Source organism: Lissotriton helveticus, chromosome 5_1 (genome assembly GCF_964261635.1).
Source record: "Lissotriton helveticus chromosome 5_1, aLisHel1.1, whole genome shotgun sequence".
Lineage (NCBI taxonomy): Eukaryota > Metazoa > Chordata > Amphibia > Caudata > Salamandridae > Lissotriton > Lissotriton helveticus.
In genome coordinates this window covers 628,612,285-628,625,623 of record NC_136065.1, presented here as the reverse complement: position 1 = coordinate 628,625,623, position 13,339 = coordinate 628,612,285, and positions in this window count along the sequence as shown.

Sequence of the window (13,339 nt, the reverse complement as noted above, 5' to 3'; positions counted from 1 at the left end):
TGACTGGGGTAGGTCTGGAAATGCTTTTAAAGGACACCTTTGAGCAATTGATGGCACTTTTTCCTCAGACTGCCTTGGTATATTCAAATATATGCCAAAGACAGAAATGGAGGTGGTCGAACCAATTTTGTCCACAAATTGAGAAATCGAGGAAGCATGTAAACAAATCTGTTTCAGCTTACATGAGAGACCATGGAATGGGCTCCCTGTACAACAATAACTTGCGTTACTACATGCAAGATATCTACAGAGGAGATGGAGTTCACTTCTCAGATGAGGGCAACAGAGTTTTCATTTTGAATTTAAGACTGTGCATTGGTACCTACTTATAAGTACCTAAATGTACCATAAACCCAAAAGCTCTTCTCAGAGCTACCCTACATCTGATCACTCACAATTATTATTTTACTCTAACTTTTTTCACTAATTTTCAAGAAAGTACGCTCCCCAGAACGCTTCCCGGTTCGCGAACCGGGCGCACTCCACGCAAAAAAACTAAAAAAACTGTATTTTTTGTTTTGCCCTGCGAGACCCTTTCAAAGCCTCCACATCAAACCTAGGGGGTCAGGGACGATTTACTATGCCCCCTTATGGTCATTTGCCCCTTCGCTTTGGCCTCCTCTTGTCTCTCGATCCTACCGAGAGACAAGATGGCGGCCGCTACGGACTGTTTGGAATGTTTACAGACGCCGAAGAACCAATCAGCTTCGCAAACCTCCGTAACGCGAAAAGTACGCGAAGCGGAGCGCTGTTACAGATATATATCTTTTTTTGAACGTTAATTTCTCAAAATCCACTGGAGCACATATATTGAGACCTAGCAAAGGCACATCGGGCTACCAGTCCCTACAATTTTGCCAAGTTTCGTGCAAATCCATTCCGCCGTTCGATTATTATTATTTTATTTTTTTTTGCCCCGCGGGGCCCTTTTAAAACCTCCACATCAAACCTAGGGGGTCAGCAACAATCTACTATGCCCCCTTATGATCATTTGCCCCTTCGCTTTGGCCTCCTCTTGTCTCTCGATCCTACCGAGAGACAAGATGGCGGCCGCTACAGACTGTTTGGAATGTTTACAGACGCCGGAGAACCAATCAGCTTCGCATCACAAAGCTCCGTTGCGCGAAAAGTACGCGTACTGGAGCGCTGCCCGGTCCGCTGTTACAGATATATATCTTTTTTAAACGTTAATTTCTCAAAATCCACTGGAGCACATATATTGAGACCTACAAAAGGCACATCGGGCTACCAGTCCCTACAATTTTGCCAAGTTTCGTGCAAATCCATTCAGCCGTTCGGGCTAAAAGGGAGGCCAACCGCCCTATGGAAATTAACATGGGAAAAACGCGTTTTGGGACCCCCCCTTTTTCTCGGCCCCCCCTTGACGAACCCCCCCAAAATTTTCAGGGGCTGCTCAGAAACAAAATGTGCCATTTTCCTGAAAATTTCAGCCAATTCCGTCCACAAACGCCAAAGTTATTAGACATAGAATTTTCAAAAATCCCATAGAGAAAAAATCCTAACTATATATACCTACTGGCGACCGCCAGTAGGTAATATATATATACATATATATATATATATACATATGGACGTTGTGTCACTCTATGCTAGTATAAGACACAGGGACGGTATAAGGGCATTGGAATTCTTTCTGAGTAAAGGCAAACCAAGACACTCTGCTCATTGCATGATGTTAAGTGACCTAACTCAATTTTGCCTAAACAATAATGTTTTTTTGTTTGACAAAACAGTTTTTCAATAAGTACGTGGTATTGCGATGGGGGCCCGCTTCTCCCCCAGCTAGGCCTGTTTACATATGGGCTGGTGGGAGGAGCTGCTCCTCAACGTAACACCCAAGACAGTGATGGATAAAAACGTGAAAGTATTTCTTAGATATATTGAAGACATTTTTGTTGTTTGGGATGGCTCAATAAGGGAAGCTCATGAATTTGTACAGAGCATCAATATTAATGAAATCAACCTGAGTTTTACGGCAACAGTTGACAGTCAGATTATCAATTTTTTAGATGTGGAGGTCTTTGTAAAAAACAATGAGCTGGAAACAAATCTTTTTAGAAAGGAAACCGCAGGAAACTCAGTGCTCCACTCTACGAGTTTCCACCCAAGACACTTGGTTAACAGTATCCCCTAAGGGGAAATGTTAAGAATAAAACGCATTTGCGTAACCCAATTGATTTACAAAAAGCACAATTGGAAAGCAAAAATAGATTCCTAGCTAGGGGATACAATAAAAAAACAGTTGATGCAGCAATAGCTAAAACTATGAGGCTAGAGAGGGAGACTCTCTTAAAAACTGAGTCAAATAAATCAGAAAAAGACAAGAAAGCACAGCAATTACGCTTAATTACTACATATAATTTGCAACACAAAACTATCAGAAATATAGTTCAGCGCAATTGGCCAATAGTGCTAGATGACCCGGTGATAGGAGGGCTTTTACCTAAAACATTGGGTGTAACATACAGGAAGGCTCCTTCCTTGAGCAGTAGCTTAGTTACAAGTAGCCCAGAGGTGGTGGAAACCCAGAATTAGCTCACACTAAGAAAAGGGTTTGTCAAATGCATGCCAATGTGGTATAAATATGAAAGCCTACAAGGCACCCTTCAGTGACAGGGAGGTAGAAATATGGCGAGCTTTGCATTGCAAAACAGATTATGCTATCCACATTCTTGAATGCACATGCAATCTCAAATACGTGGGTAGCACTTAACTCCCTGCCAACAAGCGAATACTTAAACTAACAATACTGGGCTAGGGCAATTTGTTGAATATTAATGTTAAGTCTGCACAACAACTGAGATGTAACATATTCAAAGATGGAGCTTAAAGTAAGAATGTATTATTGTCCTTTGTTTGTTTTAATCACGTTTACAATGACGTAAAAACATGGCGGCTCCCAAAGCCCGTGGTGGTACACTGACAAAGGAGCACTTCCGAAACGCGTCTGTTTCAATAAATCCAATGCTGTGTTGATGAAATATACCCTGTGAGTGCTGGTTTCCTTTCTTCGCGTAGAGGAAGGGATTTCTGGAGCAGAAGCTATTTTGCGGAGCACCGCCGCATCGAGGCACCCGCCCGTTTGAGGTGCACTGGAGCGTGATACATATATATATATATATATATATATATATATATTACGCTCCATGGGGTTGTCCAAGTAGCGGGTAGCACCCGAGCCTGCGTGCGCCTTCCCCAAAGCGTTAGTTGGTATGGGCAGTTGCGTGTTTGAAATAGGCCCGACGCGTTTCGGAAATTTATTTTCCTCATCAGGGGCCAGCAGTAAAGTGCATGACGTCTACCATCTCCCTGTATGAAAACACATATTGTGCTTGTGGGAGATGTAGTCCATATATCCTGGATGGATGCACTCTCAAATTACTGCTCGTTCCAAGGCTCTACCATGAGCCCCAAACATCACTCCTGTCCTCATCCATCACGCAGCTCCACATACGAGACTCCTTGGATAGCGAGTCTCGTGGCCCCCGTTTCTTCGGGGTGGTGCAACCCAGCGGCAGGACCGCCGCTAATGTATTACGCTCCATGGGGTTGTCCAAGTAGCGGGTAGCACCCGAGCCTGCGTGCGCCTTCCCCAAAGCGTTAGTTGGTATGGGCAGTTGCGTGTTTGAAATAGGCCCGACGCGTTTCGGAAATTTATTTTCCTCATCAGGGGCCAGCAGTAAAGTGCATGACGTCTACCATCTCCCTGTATGAAAACACATATTGTGCTTGTGGGAGATGTAGTCCATATATCCTGGATGGATGCACTCTCAAATTACTGCTCGTTCCAAGGCTCTACCATGAGCCCCAAACATCACTCCTGTCCTCATCCATCACGCAGCTCCACATACGAGACTCCTTGGATAGCGAGTCTCGTGGCCCCCGTTTCTTCGGGGTGGTGCAACCCAGCGGCAGGACCGCCGCTAATGTATTACGCTCCATGGGGTTGTCCAAGTAGCGGGTAGCACCCGAGCCTGCGTGCGCCTTCCCCAAAGCGTTAGTTGGTATGGGCAGTTGGGTGTTTGAAATAGGCCCGACGCGTTTTCGGAAATTTATTTTCCTCATCAGGGGCCAGCAGTAAAGTGCATGACGTCTACCATCTCCCTGTATGAAAACACATATTGTGCTTGTCGGAGATGTAGTCCATATATCATCCTGGATGGATGCACTCTCAAATTACTGCTCGTTCCAAGGCTCTACCATGAGCCCCAAACATCACTCCTGTCCTCATCCATCACGCAGCTCCACATACGAGACTCCTTGGATAGCGAGTCTCGTGGCCCCCGTTTCTTCGGGGTGGTGCAACCCAGCGGCAGGACCGCCGCTAATGTATTACGCTCCATGGGGTTGTCCAAGTAGCGGGTAGCACCCGAGCCTGCGTGCGCCTACCCCAAAGCGTTAGTTGGTATGGGCAGTTGCGTGTTTGAAATAGGCCCGACGCGTTTCGGAAATTTATTTTCCTCATCAGGGGCCAGCAGTAAAGTGCATGACGTCTACCATCTCCCTGTATGAAAACACATATTGTGCTTGTGGGAGATGTAGTCCATATATCCTGGATGGATGCACTCTCAAATTACTGCTCGTTCCAAGGCTCTACCATGAGCCCCAAACATCACTCCTGTCCTCATCCATCACGCAGCTCCACATACGAGACTCCTTGGATAGCGAGTCTCGTGGCCCCCGTTTCTTCGGGGTGGTGCAACCCAGTGGCAGGACCGCTGCTAATGTATTACGCTCCATGGGGTTGTCCAAGTAGCGGGTAGCACCCGAGCCTGCGTGCGCCTTCCCCAAAGCGTTAGTTGGTATGGGCAGTTGCGTGTTTGAAATAGGCCCGACGCGTTTCGGAAATTTATTTTCCTCATCAGGGGCCAGCAGTAAAGTGCATGACGTCTACCATCTCCCTGTATGAAAACACATATTGTGCTTGTGGGAGATGTAGTCCATATATCCTGGATGGATGCACTCTCAAATTACTGCTCGTTCCAAGGCTCTACCATGAGCCCCAAACATCACTCCTGTCCTCATCCATCACGCAGCTCCACATACGAGACTCCTTGGATAGCGAGTCTCGTGGCCCCCGTTTCTTCGGGGTGGTGCAACCCAGCGGCAGGACCGCCGCTAATGTATTACGCTCCATGGGGTTGTCCAAATAGCGGGTAGCATCCGAGCCTGCGTGCGCCTTCCCCAAAGCGTTAGTTGGTATGGGCAGTTGCGTGTTTGAAATAGGCCCGACGCGTTTCGGAAATTTATTTTCCTCATCAGGGGCCAGCAGTAAAGTGCATGACGTCTACCATCTCCCTGTATGAAAACACATATTGTGCTTGTGGGAGATGTAGTCCATATATCCTGGATGGATGCACTCTCATACAGGGAGATGGTAGACGTCATGCACTTTACTGCTGGCCCCTGATGAGGAAAATAAATTTCCGAAACGCGTCGGGCCTATTTCAAACACGCAACTGCCCATACCAACTAACGCTTTGGGGAAGGCGCACGCAGGCTCGGGTGCTACCCGCTACTTGGACAACCCCATGGAGCGTAATACATTAGCGGCGGTCCTGCCGCTGGGTTGCACCACCCCGAAGAAACGGGGGCCACGAGACTCGCTATCCAAGGAGTCTCGTATGTGGAGCTGCGTGATGGATGAGGACAGGAGTGATGTTTGGGGCTCATGGTAGAGCCTTGGAACGAGCAGTAATTTGAGAGTGCATCCATCCAGGATATATGGACTACATCTCCCACAAGCACAATATGTGTTTTCATACAGGGAGATGGTAGACGTCATGCACTTTACTGCTGGCCCCTGATGAGGAAAATAAATTTCCGAAACGCGTCGGGCCTATTTCAAACACGCAACTGCCCATACCAACTAACGCTTTGGGGAAGGCGCACGCAGGCTCGGGTGCTACCCGCTACTTGGACAACCCCATGGAGCATAATATATATATATATATATATATATATATATATATATATATATATATATATATATATATATAGAGAGAGAGAGAGAGAGAGAGAGAGAGAGAGAGAGAGAGAGAGAGAGAGAGAGAGAGTCAATGTACATATACATGGAGATGGGTATAGAAAATCCATATTTACTTTCCTTTCTTTTGACATTTTGACATTTTGTCCTGCTATATTTAGGCCACAATATTTGTTGCCCTTGAGATTCCTATCTCAGTATTCCAGTGGCATGTAATAAAATTTGGTGAATGGGCTTTGGCTCCAAATACCTTATGTGCGGCTACTTCCTGCTTTCTTCCAGACCTGTATATGAAGCAAGGGTTTTCATCTCCTTTCTGATTTAACATATTTTTGCTTATATGTTTTACATGAGGCAGCAGCTAAAAATGACCTTTTAACTGTTTACAGAGATCCACTAGTCCAATTCCGCATTACTCAAAAAAATCTCCATTACTCAAACAAAATTACCACTTTTTGCTGCCCATAGATTATACTTTTTGTTTGCATTCATGTCCACATTTTCTTTTGCTACAAAAGTCTGAAAAGAATCCAGTAATATTTGAAAGCTTACTCTCAAGCCAGCTCTTTTGAAGCAGCATTGCAAAAACAGAATGTTGGTCTTTTAAGTCACTAGTTTGCCAAACTCTACCCATGCATAAGTATCCAGTAAGGTTAGCAAGACTACTGAATACAACAGATGCTAGCAAACGGTCCTTGTCAATTAAAAATTATATTTTGGTCTTTCCTTTAGTGGCAAATCTGACACAAATGGAGTGTTATTCTCATGAAAGTCTCATTATGGCATTTATGTGTTTTGGGACCAAACCTGTGGTTTTAAGGGATCCCCATAGTTTCATTTTATTGAAACCATCAACTATAATATTCAAGTCTGCAAAAGCCATAAACAAGCAAAACTGTTTGAACACACTACATTCTGCATTCCTTGCCTGCAATTTTAAACAGTGTACCCGATGGTGTGTCTCAAAGCCGACGTAAAAAAGGGTGACCAGCACATTTTAAATTGCCGTAATATTGAATATCAGCACATAATTAAGGAAGTATACGTAAGGAATGTAGATGTAATATTCTTAAATCCACATCTTCTTACTATGACAATACGTTGGTAGTTCATGTTGTTGATTCCATATAATACGTTTAGTTCAATATTTAAATTCTTGTATAATGGTGGAACACAATCTTATCCCTTCCTTGAAGCCAGCATCTGTGACTGAATGTATATCAATGGAACTATGAAGGGGTTGATCCCTACTGAGGGAAGCATGATTAATAATAAGGGAATATATTATTATGTTTAATTTTTTCATTGTAGGTGCGCATTTTGAGTGTGTTTACTAAAGGCAAGTATTGCCATATACATATCCGTACATCTGATTAAACTAGGAGGGATTAGGACTATAATGAGAGATCAGTGACCCAGTAAGGTGTTTGGAAATGGCTGAAACATGTCAGTTCAGGCAGACAGGCTAACGGAGTTTTAGCTCCTCTTATATACATATATACTATGGGCCAGATGTAGGAGCCCAAATACCGGTCGGTAACGGCCGAATTCGGCCGTTACTGACCGGTATTTGGGTTTTCAGATGTAGAGGGCCAATTTTACCGATTCGGTAAATTTACGGAATCGGTAAATTTACCAAATCGGTAAAATACCGAATCGGTATTTTTACCGATTCGGTAACTTCGAGATGTAGGTGGGACTCTTCTGAGTCCCAAAGGCCTTTCAGATTCGGTATTTTACCACCCAATCCAATTGGGTGGTAAAATACCGAATCCAGGTGTGCATGCACATGTGTGCATGCACACCCATGCCATGTGACAGACAGACATGCCCTTAGGGCATGTCTGTGTGCCACATGGCACACACACATGCCTGTATTTGGGGTGCTAGAGGGTGTCAAAGTGATACCCCCTGCACCCTTGCTGGAATCGGTATTTACCGAATCGGTAAATACCGATTTGGTAATGCCCATTGATTCCTATGGGTTTCAAAGGCCCATAGGAATCAATGGGCATTACCGAATCGGTATTTACCGATTCGGTAAATACCGATTTTTACAGATTCGGTAAATCAATTACCGATTTTACCTACATCTCCCTCCTTCTATTTTACCGATTCATAAATACCGAATCGGTAAAATTCTGTATTTATGAGTCGGTAAAATAGAATTACCTACATCTGGCCCTAAGTGGATGAGGGCGGTTTTAACATCCCATTGGGTTTTCCAGTAGGTTTGTTTCTTCCCTTTCACTATCTTTATTCTCCATATTCCTAGTCCTCTATTAAATAAGCTGACGATCTGTCCTTCTCATTTCGGGCCAGATGTAGGTAATCTCAATTTACCTATTCTTAAATACCGAATTTTATCGATTCGTTATTTAAGAATAGGTAAATGGGATGTAGATAATTTTTCGGTAACAATTACCGAATTGGTAAGATTCGGTATTTACCGAATCTGTATTTACCGATTCGGTAATTGCCATTCATTCCTATGGGCTTGGACGCCCATAGGAATGAATGGCAATTACCGAATCGGTAAATACCGATTCGGTAAAATGGGAGACACATTCAAGGGTGCCAGGGTGTCACTTTGACACCCTGTTGCACCCCTAAATCATGCTTGTGTGGCAGACATACATGCCCAAAGGGCATGTATGTCTGCCACATGGCACAGTTGAAAATGCACAGATTAGCATTTTCAAAGGTATTCGCTATTTACCATCAACTTATAGTTGGTGGTAAATAACAAATCCTAAAATGGGAAAAGCACTCATTTGAGTGCACCCTACATTTCAGATTCGGAAATTTACTGATTCGGTATTTTAATGAATCAGTAATTTACCGATTCCTTAAATTACCGATTCGGTAAATTACCGAATCTGAAATGTAGCCACCTAAATTCGGTAATTTCGGTCGGTAGCGACCGGTATTGGGCCACCTATATCTGGCCCTTAGTGAGTTGTATAATCTGGTCTGGAGAGCGAGGGAAGGCCTATTCTCAAGTACCTCCTAGGTTTGTGTATGTATACTAAATGTATATCTTCATGCTTCGAGCCAAAGTTTCCCACAGCGATTTTCCACAGTATTTAGAAATGGAATAGGTCTCTACCTGGAAGGATCATACCTTTCCTTTTTGTAGATGGGAACTATTACCTCCTGCTTCCATATATTCAGTACTAGGACATGCTCCATCACTGTGTTTGCTTATTATGGTATTGTATTTCATTCCCACAGTGCACATTTATTCAAGCTTCCTGGCGCTAATAAAACATATAAATACCATGAGACAAGCTAGCCAAACTACTGATTAAAATATAATGTTTTCCCAAGTTCCAAAAAAAGTAGTAGAGATCGGTTTCTGAACACAACCTTGAGGGTGGGAGAACCAATGCATGACTTGGCTGCAACCATTGAGAAAACCATACCTCCCATTTTTTGATCTTATCTACAGAGTTTGTAAAAGAGCTTTTGTGGAACAAACCAAAGTCTTTCACGGGGCCTACAGCATGCCCATTGTTTACCATTGGTTGGCTTTCCTGTCACAGTGTATTGCTTGCTTCTTATTCAATGGCTTTCCTTCCTCTTCTTGTGTTTGTCTCTTCCCTGATGCATAGTTTCTTTATCATCTTTTTGATTAAATTACCTGTATCCTTTCAGTGATACAAATATATATCACCATATGCTTCATGTTGGTCCCTCCTCTCTCCTGCGTCTGCTGCTTCTCCACTTCAATACCTTCTGCCCACACCACATGCTCAGTGTGGATTCCTACTCCCACACCTCAGCCATTCCTACTCCTGCACCACTTTTTAATTTACATTTTTTTATTTTCCCCAGCCTATAGTTCATCCCTTACTCGCCCGCCCACTCCTCTTTGATTCCCTTCATCCTGCTTCCCTGCAGTCACTCCTTCATTCCTCTCATTCCCTCCCATTGTTTTTAAAGTAATAAAAACAACTGGAAGGGCCCAGCAGCTGCATATACTGTTGGGCCTCTGCACATTCAAAAAAGGTATTCTTGTGCAGCTAAAGTTTAATTTTGTTTTGCTGCCCAAGTTGCGTGTGTTATCTTGGATTAGCAAACAAAAACATTTATATAATGGCACTCGTGTCATTCTCCATGCATGTTCATGTGTGGTGACACATGCGCCTAGGTGTCATCACGCCTACAGGTGCCTATGGAATTATTCGGCGACTAGCAGGGTAATGACACGCATTACTCATGTACGCGTTTACGTCATCGTGCCTTTTTCATGTTTTTTCTAGGTTGAACCTAGACAGCGAGCATGGGCTTTGGCCAGACCCTCGCTTGCAATTGGTTAATGTCTGTGTTGTTTCGAAAAACGTTCTTCTCTATGGTTTCTTGTGGTTCTATCTCCCACCTTCTTGTGTGTTGGTCCTCCCCTGGAGTATTGGCCTGTTACCTGTCCCCCTAATCATTTGTGTATTTCTGCAACTGCCACACGTAAAAAAAGAGCACTTTCTCCTGGCACCACAAATGCGGGGTAGGCTCCCGCCCTCCTTCTGGCATCACCAGGGTATCCCCGCCAGGGTTTCTAATGGATCTGGTGCTTCATCGCAACCTGGTGCCACGTAGCATAGCCCTGGCTGCCAATAACTGGAAGCGCAACTGAGGACACAGCCGGAAGAGGGAGATTGCTTCCCACAACTTGGCTCTCCCCTCCGCTGCTCAGGACATGAAAGAACGGGAGGCGCTGCCCCTGCAGCAGGGCACAAGATGCCCCTCTCCTCACCACGCGCTGAGCCCCAGAGTCACAAGGGGCAGAGCTGGGCACAGGCAGGCCAGCACATAGGGACCCCCAGGAGACAGCAGTTGGGTCCCAAGGCGGTTCCTCCTGGCCGTCTAGCAGTACTCTCTCCCAGTAAGCACAAAGTTTCACCTTTCATATCGTCACAGTCCGAATATTTATATGGGAAAAGTCTTTGTTTTTCCGTCTATGTTTCAAAGAACAAGGGAACCCCAGTAGTGTGACCAGAGGTAGTTAAGTATTTAGGAAAATGCAGGTCACGTAGACCTGTCACGCCTCCCGTGCAGTTACTAACAAGGATTAATTCCCCTGCTTGATGCAGTCCGACCGCCCACCTGAGCATTCACAGGTCCTCAGCTTCCATCAGCTGTGGCCCCCGTGGCCTCTTGAGATTCTTCTTCTGCACGCAATTAATTGCACCGCTCGGACCTCTAATTTCACGGTAATACGTACCCATCTTTCTACCCAACTATCGCTACGTCCCTAGAGTGATTGGAACCTTATGCTCCTGGTTTTATAGAATTCCTCTGGCGATTCTTCAAATCGGCTCCCAAGCCTACCTTGATTCTACCTGCTCACACTTGTCTCTCCTGATGATGATCTCACCTTCAATAGATCGAAACGCCGTCGACCTTTACACCAAAACTCCATTACTTCAACTAATTAATTTGGAGTTTTGCATATTATTATTGTTGTTGTCAATGCAATGTAAATTTTAATGTCACGAACACTCCTCACTTCACGCACTTTCACTTTTTGTGTGAGCACCAGAACTATAACTAGAATTATACTATGATATTCTGTTTATGCTGTTAATAAATGTGATATCATACCAAACCTTGTGTCCCAGCATATATTGCCTAACCAGTCCCGCCTGGACTACCTTACTTTGTTTTACCTGACTGACGTGGTCTAAAATAACTCAGTAGCCTATGCTACACGAGGAGTTTGTTCTTCCCTCTGGCACAGGGCTCTGTGCCTGGTCCAAACCAGTTCTGTGGGTACTTGCATTCACCTTTTCATGTGCACAAACACTTTGTCAGTATAGGCTCTGGCCCCAGACACACCACGGGGGGGGGCAGATCCAGCATTGTGGAAGGCAGGCACAGTACTATTCTGGGCCAGGTGCTACTCCTCTCACTACTCCAAATGCAGATCAGCCTATTCAGCCTAGCACAGACTCACCTAGCCCCTCTGGAGCCACGGCACCTCCCCAGCCCCTGTCATCCAGAGCCAGACATGCAATACACAACAGGCAGGCACAAAAACACATAGCACACAGAAATGCCCTCTTCTAAAAGTGGCATTTCTAAAATAGTGATAATAAATCTGCGTACACCATTATGCAGCATTTATTGCCACTATTCCAAGCATACCAAACTTGATCATGCTACTCCTCTCATGTCAGGAATTACCACTGAAATAAATATAAGGGAATCCCCAATGCATTCCTATGAGAGGGCAGCCTCACAGTAGTGAGAAACCAAAATGGCTGTTTGTCACTACCAGGACATGCTGCACAGTTAGGGCACATGTCCTACCTTTTACCTACAGCGCACCCTGCCCAGAGGGCTAGCTAGGGCCTACCTTAGGGGTGACTGATATGTAGTAAAAGGAGAGTCACAGATGTTGCACCCACTTTATGTGCCAGGTCACAGCAGCAATAAACTGAGCTTGCAGGCCCTGCAATGGCAATGGGCTGAGACAGGTTTGAAAGGCTACTTTGGTGGGTGGCGCAAGCAGTGCTGCAAGCCCACCAGTAGCGTTTAATTTACTGGCCCTGGGTATATGAGATACCACTTTACAATGGACTGATAGGTAAATTAAATATGCCAAACAGTTATAGACTAATCTTAGCACGTTTACCATAGAGAGCACCAATCTTACCACGTTTACCATAGAGAGCACATGCAATTTAACACTGGACAGCAGTGATAAAGAGCTCAGAGTCCTGGGACCACCAACACCAGGTCAGAAAAAATACCAGCAGGAAGGCAAAAATGTCAGGGATGACCCTGGAAAAAGGGCCAAGTCTAACATCAACCATTTACCATTTCCATAGTACGGCATTGTTTCCTTCCCTATTTTGTTATTGTTTAATTTTTATTTGTCAGCAGTTCTGTAGGTTACACCACATATTTTAATTTTATTATTACAATCGAGGAGAGCCAATGCCGAGAATGGAACCCGGGTCCCCAGCCCCAAAGTCAATAGCTCTGTATGTTGTGCCAAATTCAGCCCCTCCCATGCTTCCTTGTGCCTGGGGCTCCTGTCCCATTCTGTCACCCCTCCCGACACGTTAATTGTTTTTATAAAGCTGTACAATTGTTTTGATGAATATTCTTGTTTCTCTTCACATTTCCATCTGTCTCAAGGAAAAGTACTTCTATGAGGCCAAAATAACCATGTCTCAGTAAACCCTGTTTATTTTCTCAAAAAGTCGATGTTTTCTAGCTTACTAAGAAAGTACACTTTTTGTAAAGTGCACAAAGGTTTCTGCTCTAGGCGCTCTAGGCTAATTGTAGAAGGGAGCAATTAAGAGACCTCGACAGCAGAAGAAGCTT